This window comes from Gobio gobio (assembly GCF_949357685.1).
Source record: "Gobio gobio genome assembly, chromosome: 7".
Classification (NCBI taxonomy): Eukaryota; Metazoa; Chordata; class Actinopteri; order Cypriniformes; family Gobionidae; genus Gobio; species Gobio gobio.
In genome coordinates this window covers 55,696,184-55,708,003 of record NC_137103.1, presented here as the reverse complement: position 1 = coordinate 55,708,003, position 11,820 = coordinate 55,696,184, and the positions used below count along the sequence as shown (strand labels likewise).

Below are 11,820 nucleotides of genomic sequence, written 5' to 3'. Positions count from 1 at the left end.
TGGTAAATAGCATCCCTACACTGCTGTGGACGTTGTTAACTTCATTAATGTGTTTACTGTGATAATGGACTGCGGATGGGAGTAGGATTCGGTATTCGGTTTCGGATTCGGCCGAATCTTAACCAGTGGATTCGGGATTCGGCCGAACCCCAAAAATCTGGATTCGGTGCATCCCTAGTCATAATAAAAGTCCCGCTGCTCGTGAGGCGACTGTGTCATAATAAAAGTCCCGCTGCTCGTGAGGCGACTGTGTCATAATAAAAGTCCCGCTGCTCGTGAGGCGACTGTGTCATAATAAAAGTCCCGCTGCTAGTGAGGCGACTGTGGCATAATAAAAGTCACGCTGCTCGCGAGGCGACTGTGGCATAATAAAAGTCCTGCTGCTCGCGAGGCGACTTTGGCATAATAAAAGTCCCGCTGTTCGCGAAGCGTCTGTGGCATAATAAAAGTCCCACTGCTCGCGAGGCGACTCTGGCATAATAAAAGTCCCGCTGCTCGCGAGGCGACTGTGGCATAATAAAAGTCCTGCTGCTCGTGAGGCGACTGTGTCATAATAAAAGTCCTACTCGCGAGGCGACTGTGGCATAATAAAAGTCAAGAGCACAAAACAAGGCAAGAGCAAATGAGATGTGTGACATCACGTCAGATCCGGGTCATGTTCAGATCTTAGAGTGACAGCGTCACTAATGATTTCTGTCATTAATGTTCATCACAGAACAAAGGGAACAGAGAAAATACTAGCTTTAATAAGGATTCATCTACATTTAATTGATTATTTATGCAGTGCAGACTTTGATAACTTTATTCAATTTCTGTATATTGATTATATATGAAGGGCACAGGTAAATATGGCATTTATTATAATGGGTTTATGTGTCATTTAAATTAAAAGTTGTTATTTTTTTAAAGCCTAATACATGTTGAATGTCTGTCATTAATGTTTCATAGAGACATCAGTATCAGTGATTCTGGCCTTCATTCATAAAAATATGCCAAATATTTTAAATATACTGTCTTTAAGTTTGTAGTGAAATTACTACAATATAAAAACATTAAAAAACGTTTTAAATCATGATTAATTACAAACAAAATATGCAAATAATCATTTAATTTAATTTAATTTAATTTAATTTAATTTAATTTAATTTAATTTAATTTAATTTAATTTAATTTAATTTAATTTAATTTAATTTAATTTAATTTAATTTAATTTAATTTAATTTAATTTAATAATTTAATAATTTAATTTAATTTAATTTAATTGACTGCACTAGCCCTAAATTTAGGTTTTATATATTTGAATAATGCATATTAATGATGCATATTTGTCAGTTATGCATAAATGATGATCATATTTCATATCAAATCATGGCATCATTATAATCAAAATCTTTTCTAATCTTCACAAAACACATCGTCGGAAAGGACTGAGTCTCAAGGGTCCATATTTGGTGAATGTTTTGTAATGAAAGTGACATTTGGACAGAAATGTACAGGAAAATGTAAACAAAAAAACGATCAATGGAATGTGTGACACCCGGTGGCTATTTGTGGTACAGCACCTAAACAAAATCTCATGGGGACTTCAATTTTTGTGATATCAATTTCAAATTTGGAACACAACTTGGTTACACATATGGCTTTGATTTTATAGTAATTTTAGTTTAAAACATTTTTGTAAAATATTTATTTTATGTAAAATAAAAAATATTTAGTACTGTATTTTTTATTTACAGTAGATTTAAACGTCCATAACTTTTTCATACTTTCATATTTTAAATTGCTTTTACTTCAGCGATATTCTGATGAGTGTCTTCTTTTAAAACCAGTCCAAACTTAGGTATATATTCCAAAGTATTCTTGACTTATAGCCCTTTAAGTTGGGATAGTGCATTTGCATGACTATTCTCAAAAATATTTATTTTTTAAATAATCATTTTCAAAATGCATTTACTCACAATTAATTTAATTCAGTAAAAAAGTATGAACATGGTTAAAATATGTCTATCCAAGGAACAAGCATTGTTCATTTAGTTAAAAGATATGAAACTGAAACAAATTGGATTTACTGATGATACACTCTAAAAAATGCTGGGTTAAAAACAACCCAAGTTGGGTTGAAAATGGACTAACCCAGCAATTGGGTTGTTTTAACCCAGCGGTTGGCTTAAATGTTTGCTTAAAACAACCCAATTGATGGGTTAGTCCATTTTCAACCCAGCATTTTTTAGAGTGCAATAACCAGAATAAAGCCTACACGCTAACAAATGCTGGTTTAAAAACAACCCAAGTTGGGTTGAAAATGGACTAACCCAGCTATTGGGTCGTTTTAACCCAGTGAATGGGTCGTTTTAACCCAGCGGTTGGGTTAAATGTTTGCTTAAAATAACCCAATCGCTGAGATAAATCAACCCAATTGCTGGGTTAGTCCATTTTAACCCAGTGAATGGGTCGTTTTAACCCAGCGGTTGGGTTAAATGTTTGCTTAAAATAACCCAATCGCTGAGATAAATCAACCCAATTGCTGGGTTAGTCCATTTTCAACCCAACTTGAGTTGTTTTTAACCCAGCATTTGTTAGCGTGTAGGCTTTATTCTGGTTATTGCACTCTAAAAAATGCTGGGTTGAAAATGGACTAACCCATCAATTGGGTTGTTTTAAGCAAACATTTAAGCCAACCGCTGGGTTAAAACAACCCAATTGCTGGGTTAGTCCATTTTCAACCCAACTTGGGTTGTTTTTAAACCAGCATTTGTTAGAGTGTGTATTTAAAACACACCCATAGTTCTATTACAGCTATTTTATAACACTATGCATCACATTATTTGGTTTGTGCTGAAAATGCATGGAGAGTTTACATGCAATACTTCAATCCTTTAATGCGTGTGCGAGCGCAGTGGCGCGCGCGTGTCGTGCCGCAGGTGGGCAGCAGTGAGCGCGAGCGGCAGTACCTGTCTCAGGTTCGTTCTGGGCGGAGAGCATCTTCAGTTCTCATTCGAGGTGGAGCCAGACGCCGAACGCAGCCCGGAGCGCTTTAAGAGGCGACGGACGTTCACATGCATGCGCTCGAGCGATCTGGTTCACGGTAATGATCTGATCTGATCTGACCTGACCTCAGTCCAGTTCTCCTGTGAGCTCCACAGCACATCGTCCTCAACAACCCGCAGAGTTCCTCTATTGTGCCGAAGCTCCTGGTCTTCCTTCAGGTAAGGCGCGCGCGCTTCAGGAATGCGCTCTGCATTTTTACCGAGAGGGAAATTCCTGCTCCGGTGAGATGCGCTCTTCTGCTCGTTCATGCGCGCGTGGGCTTTCTCGTGCATGTGTTTGAATCGCTCTTTGTGGAATAAGCAACAGTGCTTTTCATGAGTCTAAAGGATGCTCTCTCTCACATGCGACCTGGTGTGTGCGGTGTTTTAAACGGGGGACTGGGTCAGGGAATGCTCGCGGAGATGAGATGAGATGTGAGGGAAACTCCTGCATGGAGATCCTGAGACATGCACTTGCATGCACGCGCTTCTGATGTCTCCCTGACTTTGAACCGCCGCTGAAGGAGGAAATAAATCCGAGAGGAGAAACAGAACAGACAAATGTTGTTTGGGGGGGGCAATGGTAATATCCCAAAAATGCGATGATCTGATTGTGAAAGGCGCCAGCAGAATGCAAACCTATTAAATGTGAGCGCGCGCTGCTGGGATAACTCATTAATGGCAGGAACTTCCCAGCCAACAGCGAACAAGAGCTTCACAGAGTTATGAACACGCATTATTTTATTAACAGCATTGTTTATAGTTCTTGGAACTTTTTCATTTGGACGTTCGGCACATTTTTCAGAACGTTCAGAGAAAATTCAAAAGTAACATTCCCATAATGTCTGCAAAATTATGTTCGCATAACCAAGACAAAATGTTCTTAAAACATTAGTAAAAAAAAAATTAAAAATAACATACAGAAATAACTTAATGGGAATGTAAACGAAATGCTCTTATTTTTGTTAGCTGGATTATGTCAGATTATTATTATTTTTAAAATTACATTTGCATTAATTTTCTCCCTCTTGGTTTTACCGTACAATTTCTATTCGTAAAAACTACTTTGGAGCTCAAATGCGCTTCTTAACTTCTCAGATGAACCAGTTATTCGCATGTTGAATCATTTGTAGAACCTGCAATATTTCCATAAACCTCTGCAGATCAAGTCCAGAAATCAGAAAAAAATGTCATACACTCTAAAAAAATGCTGGGTTAAAAACTGGACTAACCCAGCATTTGGGTTGTTTTAACCCAGCGGTTGGGTTAAATGTTTGCTTAAAACAGCCCAATTTGCTGGGTTAGTCCATTTTCAACCCAACTTGGGTTATTTTCAACCCAGCATTTTATTAGAGTGTATGAATCAACTTCGTAATGAATTGGTTGAAAGTTATCAGGTCATTTTCATCATGGAGTATCATGTGTGTGTGTGTGTGTGTGTGTGTGTGTGTGTGTGTGTGTATCCATCATTTATCTATCCATAGTTTATGCATCCTAAATGCAGACAGAGAATATTTTAAACTTTTTTTATACACTCTAAAGAATGCTGGGTTAAAAAACAACCCAAGTTGGGTTGAAAATGGACGAACACAGCAATTGGGCTGTTTTAACCCATCCGCTGGGTTAAAACAACCCATTTACTGTGTATGTCCATTTTCAACCCAACTTGTTTTTTAACCCAGCATTTTTTTAGAGTGTAAATTTGACCATTAAAACATGAATTCTCTTTTCATTGGGACACGGGTAAAACAAAAATCAAATCTATACAAAGAAATAAAAAGGCATGGTAAAAAGTTTCCAGCCCAGTCTTAATGTGACCTTAGGTTTACGTTAAAACAATCCCTAGGACATAAAAGTTCCTGAAGCTGAAGAAGGTCAAAGGTCAGGTCACAGTGGAAGCTGAGTCATTATGGAAAACTAATGTTTGTGATTCTCTCATTGATATTAATATGAATTGACATCTGTAACGATCACGCTTGTGATATCTCATTATGGTACGTTTAAAAAACAGTGTTGAATGGCCTTAAAGAGAGAGAGAGAGAGAGAGAGAGAGAGAGAGAGAGAGAGAGAGAGACGCTTATTTCCACCAGCAGGGGCTAAACTGCATCAGGTTATTAAAGTTGGCATGAAATGGAGGTTGCACTCATCTTTTCTTCTCTATAGTGCCGTATATCCGAGTGAAACGCTTCACAAACAAGAACAAATGTAGGCGGGCTTGATTTTGTCTGTTGGGCATTGATTGGCTGGTTGTGGTTTGCTATTGGTGGATCTCATGTGAGTGACAGGTTGCCCCGCCCTCGCTCCAGAAGGGATGTCGTGCAAGAGGGAATCAAAATGGACAATTCTGATTTTTTAATGGAATATTGCAGTATTTATTATGAATAATTCCTCCGTTCACATTCTTTGTTTTATTCATGTGCCTCGTGATCTTGAATGACTTCCCCTCCCTCTTGCAGTGACATCTCTTCTCATCTCTGGCTGTGTTTAAGTCCTTCCCTCACTAACTTCCCTCCGTCTCGTTCACTCAGATGTACGTCATTGGTTATGCCCACGACTGGCGGAACCCTTGCAGTGTGTTTAAAAAGGACCTATTATGCAAAATTCACTTTTAAATGGTGTTTGACATAAATGTGTGTCGGTCGTGTGTGTACACAACCACCCTATAATGGTAAAATCTTTTACATTGTTAATCCCCATAAATCATAAGCAGTGTCTCATAACAAGCCATTTGCAGTTTCTCTGTGACATCACATATGCTTAGGCTCCGCCCACGACTACTGACAGACTCCGCCCTATTTGCATAGGCCTGCCCACAACTGCGGACGGACTCCGCCCTATTCACATAGGCCCGCCCACAACTGCTGATGGACTCCGCCCTATTCACATAAACCCCGCCCACAACTGCGGACGGACTCCGCCCTATTCGCATAGGCCCACCCACAACTGCTGACGGACTCTGCCCTATTCACATAGACCCCACCCACGACTGCTGACAGACTCCGCCCTATGCACATAGACCCTGCCCACGACTGCTGACAGACTACGCCCTATTCACATAGACCCCACCCACGACTGCTGACAGACTCCGCCCTATGCACATAGACCCTGCCCACGACTGCTGACAGACTACGCCCTATGCACATAGACCCCGCCCACGACTGCTGACAGACTCCGCCCTATTCACATAGACCCCACCCACGACTGCTGACAGACTCCGCCCTATGCACATAGACCCTGCCCACGACTGCTGACAGACTACGCCCTATTCACATAGACCCCGCCCACGACTGCTGACAGACTCCGCCCTATTCACATAGACCCCGCCCATGACTGCTGACAGACTACGCCCTATTTGCTTAGGCCCACCCACAATTGCTTATGGACTCCGTCCTATTCACATAGACCCCACCCACGACTGCTGATAGACTACACCCTATTCACATAGACCCCGCCCACAACTTCTGACAGACTACGCCCTATTCACATAGACCCCGCCCACGACTGCTGACAGACTCCGCCCTATGCACATAGACCCCGCCCATGACTGCTGACAGACTACGCCCTATTTGCTTAGGCCCACCCACAATTGCTGATGGACTCCGTCCTATTCACATAGACCCCACCCACGACTGCTGATAGACTACACCCTATTCACATAGACCCCGCTCACAACTTCTGACAGACTACGCCCTTTTCACATAGACCCCGCCCACGACTGCTGACAGACTCCGCCCTATGCACATAGACCCCGCCCATGACTGCTGACAGACTCCGCCCTATTCACATAGACCCCACCCACGACTGCTGATAGACTACGACCTATTCACATAGACCCCGCCCACAACTTCTGACAGACTCCGCCCTATTCACATAGCTCCGCCCCCTCAGTGATCTGTATGCAGTCTGCCCTGTTTATCATACAGCACTTTAATACACAGATCTAATATACACGTGATTTATTTCTCTGCTGTTTACGTTCACAGACGTAACCGACTGTGTTCTTGTGTGTATGTAACAGTGAAAGAGAACTTAGTTTGATACTCACGGGACGTCCCGTCTGACACACAGCTTTCTGTGCACGTGCTTCGGGTGTGTGTGTGTGTGTGTGTGTGCTCAGAAAACCACTATATGGCTTTAAAACGCATGCAGATCATAAACTCTCATGATGATGAAGAGCTGCAATGTCACAAGAGCGGGAGACAGTTTTAGTTTTTGGCAGAGTATTAGAGGCACGAGCTGTAAGGCTCCGCCCTCTTCTGGATAGGGGGCGGGGAGCAGCAGCTCATTTGCATTTAAAGAGACACACATGTAAACGGCAAACTTTTCCTTCCAATCAAAAATGGACATTTACAACATGGTATAATACATGATCTGTGGGGTATTTTGAGCTGAAGCTTCACAGATTCTGGGGACACTGAGACGCATTTTACATTATGGGGACATTTAAAAAGGTCCCCATAATAGGTCCCCTTTAAATGGAATGGAATGCCCTAAGCCCTTGATCACTTGGAATCCAATATGGAGCTGATTTTATCATTATGAATTTGTTTTATGCACATTCTATAGGCCTGTATGTATGCTTGAGCTGTTGGAGAGTTGTGGGAAGTGGGGGTTAAATTAAGCACGATATGTTGTGATGTCACAAACATGGTGCATTGTGGTCTATGGATCTGCCTGAAGTGTACATGTTGAGTAGACTTGCTTGATGGGTTGAGGGGTGTAGGGTTCCCTCGACCACTTGACAAAGTTGAACGCACTTCAGAATGCCAGCGAGGAAAACCATGCTGTTTTCGTGCATGTCTCTTTAAATGCAAATGAGCTGCTGCTCCCCGCCCCCTAACCAGAAGAGGGCGGAGCCTGTACCAAAACATCTGTTTGGTTTTGATGATCTCTATCACGCTCACGTGACATTGCAGTTCCTCACCATCATGAGACTTTATTATCTGCGTGCGTTTTAAAGCCATATCAGTGTAAACTTCTGATAAACTAAATCAAGCCCCGCCCTACATTTGTTCTTGTTTGGGAAGCGTTTCACTCGGATAAACGGCACTATAGAGAAGACTAGCGCAACTTCAGTCTCGTTTTAACAGAGATGTTACCTAGACAGTTAGCTCATGGCTTCAGACAGACAGAAGTGTCGGGTCTTGCTGAACACACACACACACACACACACACACACACACGTGTCTACTGGCACTCAGTAATGGCGTCAGCGGCTTCCACAGCTCTAATGCCTAAGGGAGGATAAAGGCTTGTGCATAAGCAAACTTTGAGCAGGAGAAAGCCTCAGTGCAGAGAAACGAATGATTGATGAGGCTGTCAGGTCGTCTGAGCGATGTGAGGAATCAAAGGCTGCGGTCGCATGAAAAGACAACACAGATCTTCAGCTGCTGCGCCGCGGCTTTTCTCTGTCTTTGCCTTGCTTTCATAGAAAAGCTGTAATTAAAATCATCAAAAGGTGAAGAGTGTTTGTGTTTCCCAGTAAAGCCAGGATGCAGACAGAACCGCCCTTACAGAGCCGAAAAACACGGGCCTTTGTGCTCCTGTGTCGAAGTCAGCCGAGCAGAACCTGATGAGATGAGGACGTGTCAACACTCCACCATCGATTATCAGCGTTTTCTGGATCTCAAATGACAATTAAAACTTTTCTTTTAAAATCAGTGCATGACTAGATAAAAGGACTTCGATGCCCATAATGCACTCTGCTGATCCCACTGTCTGTGGATGGGAATACGTTCTGTAGTTTTGTGTCATCCTGCAGACTTTTCCTGACAAACAACCGTAGACACCTGTGCAGGTAACACTGAGAGAGAGTGTACACTTTAATAATGTTCTCAGAACGTTCTGGCAAGGTTCTCTCAATGTTTCAAACAAATATTCTTCCAGTAACGTTAATAGAACGTTCATTCAATGTTATCTGGTCTGTCATAATGTTCTCAGAATGTTCTGGCAAGGTTCTCTCAATGTTACGATAAAACTTTCATCCCGTAACGTTAGTAGAACGTTCGTTCAAAGTTATCTGGTCTGTAATAACGTTCTCAGAGCATTCTGGCAAGGTTCTGTCAACGTTACAAACAAACATTCTTCCAGTAACGTTAATAGAACGTTCGTTCAAAGTTATCTGGTCTGTAATAACGTTCTCAGAGCGTTCTGGCAAGGTTCTGTCAACGTTGCAAACAAACGTTCTTCCAGTAACGTTAATAGAACATTCGTTCAAAGTTATCTGGTCTGTCATAATGTTCTCAGAACGTTCTGGCAAGGTTCTCTCAATGTTACGATAAAACTTTCATCCCGTAACGTTAGTAGAACGTTCTTTCAAAGTTATCTGGTCTGTAATAACGTTCTCAGAGCGTTCTGGCAAGGTTCTGTCAACGTTACAAACAAACATTCTTCCAGTAACGTTAGTAGAACGTTCGTTCAAAGTTATCTGGTCTGTAATAATGTTCTCAGAGCGTTCTGGCAAGGTTCTGTCAACGTTACAAACAAACATTCTTCCAGTAACGTTAGTAGAACGTTCGTTCAAAGTTATCTGGTCTGTAATAATGTTCTCAGAGCGTTCTGGCAAGGTTCTCTCATCGTTACAAACAAAAGTTCTTCCCGTGACGTTAATAGAACCTTCGTTCAATGTTATCTGGTCTTTATTAACGTTCTCAGAACGTTCTTGCAAGGTTCTCTCAACGTTATGAACAAATGTTCTTCCAGTAACGTTTATAGAACGTTCGTTCAAAGTTATCTGGTCTGTAATAACGTTCTCAAAACGTTCTGGCAAGGTTCTCTCATCGTTACAAACAAACGTTCTTCCAGTAACGTTAATAGAACGTTCGTTCAAAGTTATCTGGTCTGTAATAAGTTTCTCAGAACGTTCTTGCAAGGTTCTCTCAACGTTACGATAAAACTTTCATCCCGTAACGTTAGTAGAACGTTCGTTCAAAGTTATCTGGTCTGTCATATTGTTCTCAAAACGTTCTGGCAAGGTTCTCTCAACATTACGAACAAACGTTCTTCCCGTAACGTTAATAGAACGTTCGTTCAATGTTATCTGGTCTGTAATAACGTTCTCAAAACGTTCTGGCAAGGTTCTCTCAACGTTATGAACAAACGTTCTTCCCATAACGTTAATAGAACGTTCGTTCAAAGTTATCTGGTCTGTCAATGTTCTAAGAACGTTCTGGCAAGGTTCTCTCAACGTTACGAACAAATGTTCTTCCCATAACGTTAATAGAACGTTCGTTCAATATTATCTGGTCTTTAATAACGTTCTCAGAACGTTCTTGCAAGGTTCTCTCAACGTTACAAATAAACATTCTTCCCGTAACGTTAATAGAACGTTCGTTCAAAGTTATCTGGTCTTTAATAATGTTCTCAGAACGTTCTGGCAAGGTTCTCTCAACGTTACAAATAAACATTCTTCCCGTAATGTTAATAGAACGTTCGTTCAATGTTATCTGGTCTTTAATAATGTTCTCAGAATCAAAAGTAACATTCCCATAATGTTTGCAGGATTCTAAAATGGAATGTTTCCTTAACATTTGCATAACCAAGGTAAAAAAGAAATTCAGAAATACCATTTTAATAACTTTTGAATGCTTTCTTTCTGTTATTTTTGGAGTGTAGGATGATCTCTACAGTAGCCGCTCTTGTCGTTTTGTTTGGATTCGTCTCCTATAGCATGAGTGTGAGTGCTTGACATCTGAAATAGAAGATTATAGTTTTTCCCAGCTTTCATGTCTGTCCTTTGGTGAGTGTTTAGGAGGAAACCTGAGCGGAGCACATCCTCCGTCTGCGTGTAGGATCACATTCTCTCTGTACCTCCAGCTTCTATACGGCTCCATAGTAGCTTCTAACTTTGAAATCAACTTTTCACCCTGGACGCCGTGACTCGAGGCATAGATCTGAGGGAGTCATGGAGCAGGATTCAACAGCTTCTGAAGCTGTCCGTCTCCGATATCAGGACGCCGAGATTATTGACCTGACACAGCCTTGATGTGTGACGCTTCTGTGGGCCGCTGGTTGAATACTGAGGTGTGAAAGCTGTGTGTGGGTTCTGGACGGTTTCTAGGGTGTTGCTAAACATTTACCAGAGAGACAAAGATAGATTCATGGCAGGTTAGGTGTGTGTGTGTGTGGGCATGTTTTTGTGAAATATCAGGACACAAATGTGTATAATGTCATGGGTATTACAAAAAGAGGGTGAAATATGAGGACGTTCCCCATGTCCTCACTTTTCAAAATGATTATAAATCACACAGAATGAGGTTTTTTTCACAGAAAGTGAACTGCACAGTCTCCTGTGAGGGCTAGGTTTAGGGGCAGGGGCAGTGTGTGTGTGTGTGTGTGTGTGTGTGTGTGTGTGTGTGTGTGTGTATGTGTGAGAGAGAGTGCGTGTGTGTGTGTGTGTGTGTGTGATAGAGTGATAGTGTGTGTGTGTGTGTGTGTGTGTGTGTGTGTGTGTGTGTGTGTGTGTGTGTGTGTGTGTGTGTGTGTGTGTGAGAGTGTGAGTGAGAGAGTGTGTGATAGAGTGATAGTGTGTGTGTGTGTGTGTGTGTGTGTGTGTGTGTGTGTGTGTGTGTGTGAGAGAGAGAGAGAGAGAGAGAGAGTGAGTGTGTGTGTGTGTGTGTGTGTGTGTGTGTGTGTGTGTGTGTGTGTGTGTGTGTGTGTGTGTGTGTGTGTGTGTGAGAGAGAGAGAGAGAGAGAGAGAGAGAGAGAGTGTGTGTGAGTGTGTGTGAGAGAGTGATGGTGTGTGTGAGAGAGTGTGTGAATGTGTGTGAGAGAGAGTGATGGTGTGTGTGTGTGT

General features: G+C 41.8%; 1 protein-coding gene across 1 annotated transcript in view; it reads left to right on the top strand.

Annotated features, from left to right (window-relative positions):
* The first annotated feature begins 3,019 nt into the window (after positions 1–3,019).
* edar (ectodysplasin A receptor) overlaps positions 3,020–11,820 on the top strand; it is a 78,394-nt gene continuing 69,593 nt past the window's right edge. Inside the window, exon 1 of the mRNA XM_079822010.1 lies at positions 3,020–3,206. The gene's annotated coding sequence lies outside the window, so the exon portion shown is untranslated. The remainder of the gene's footprint in view (positions 3,207–11,820) is intronic.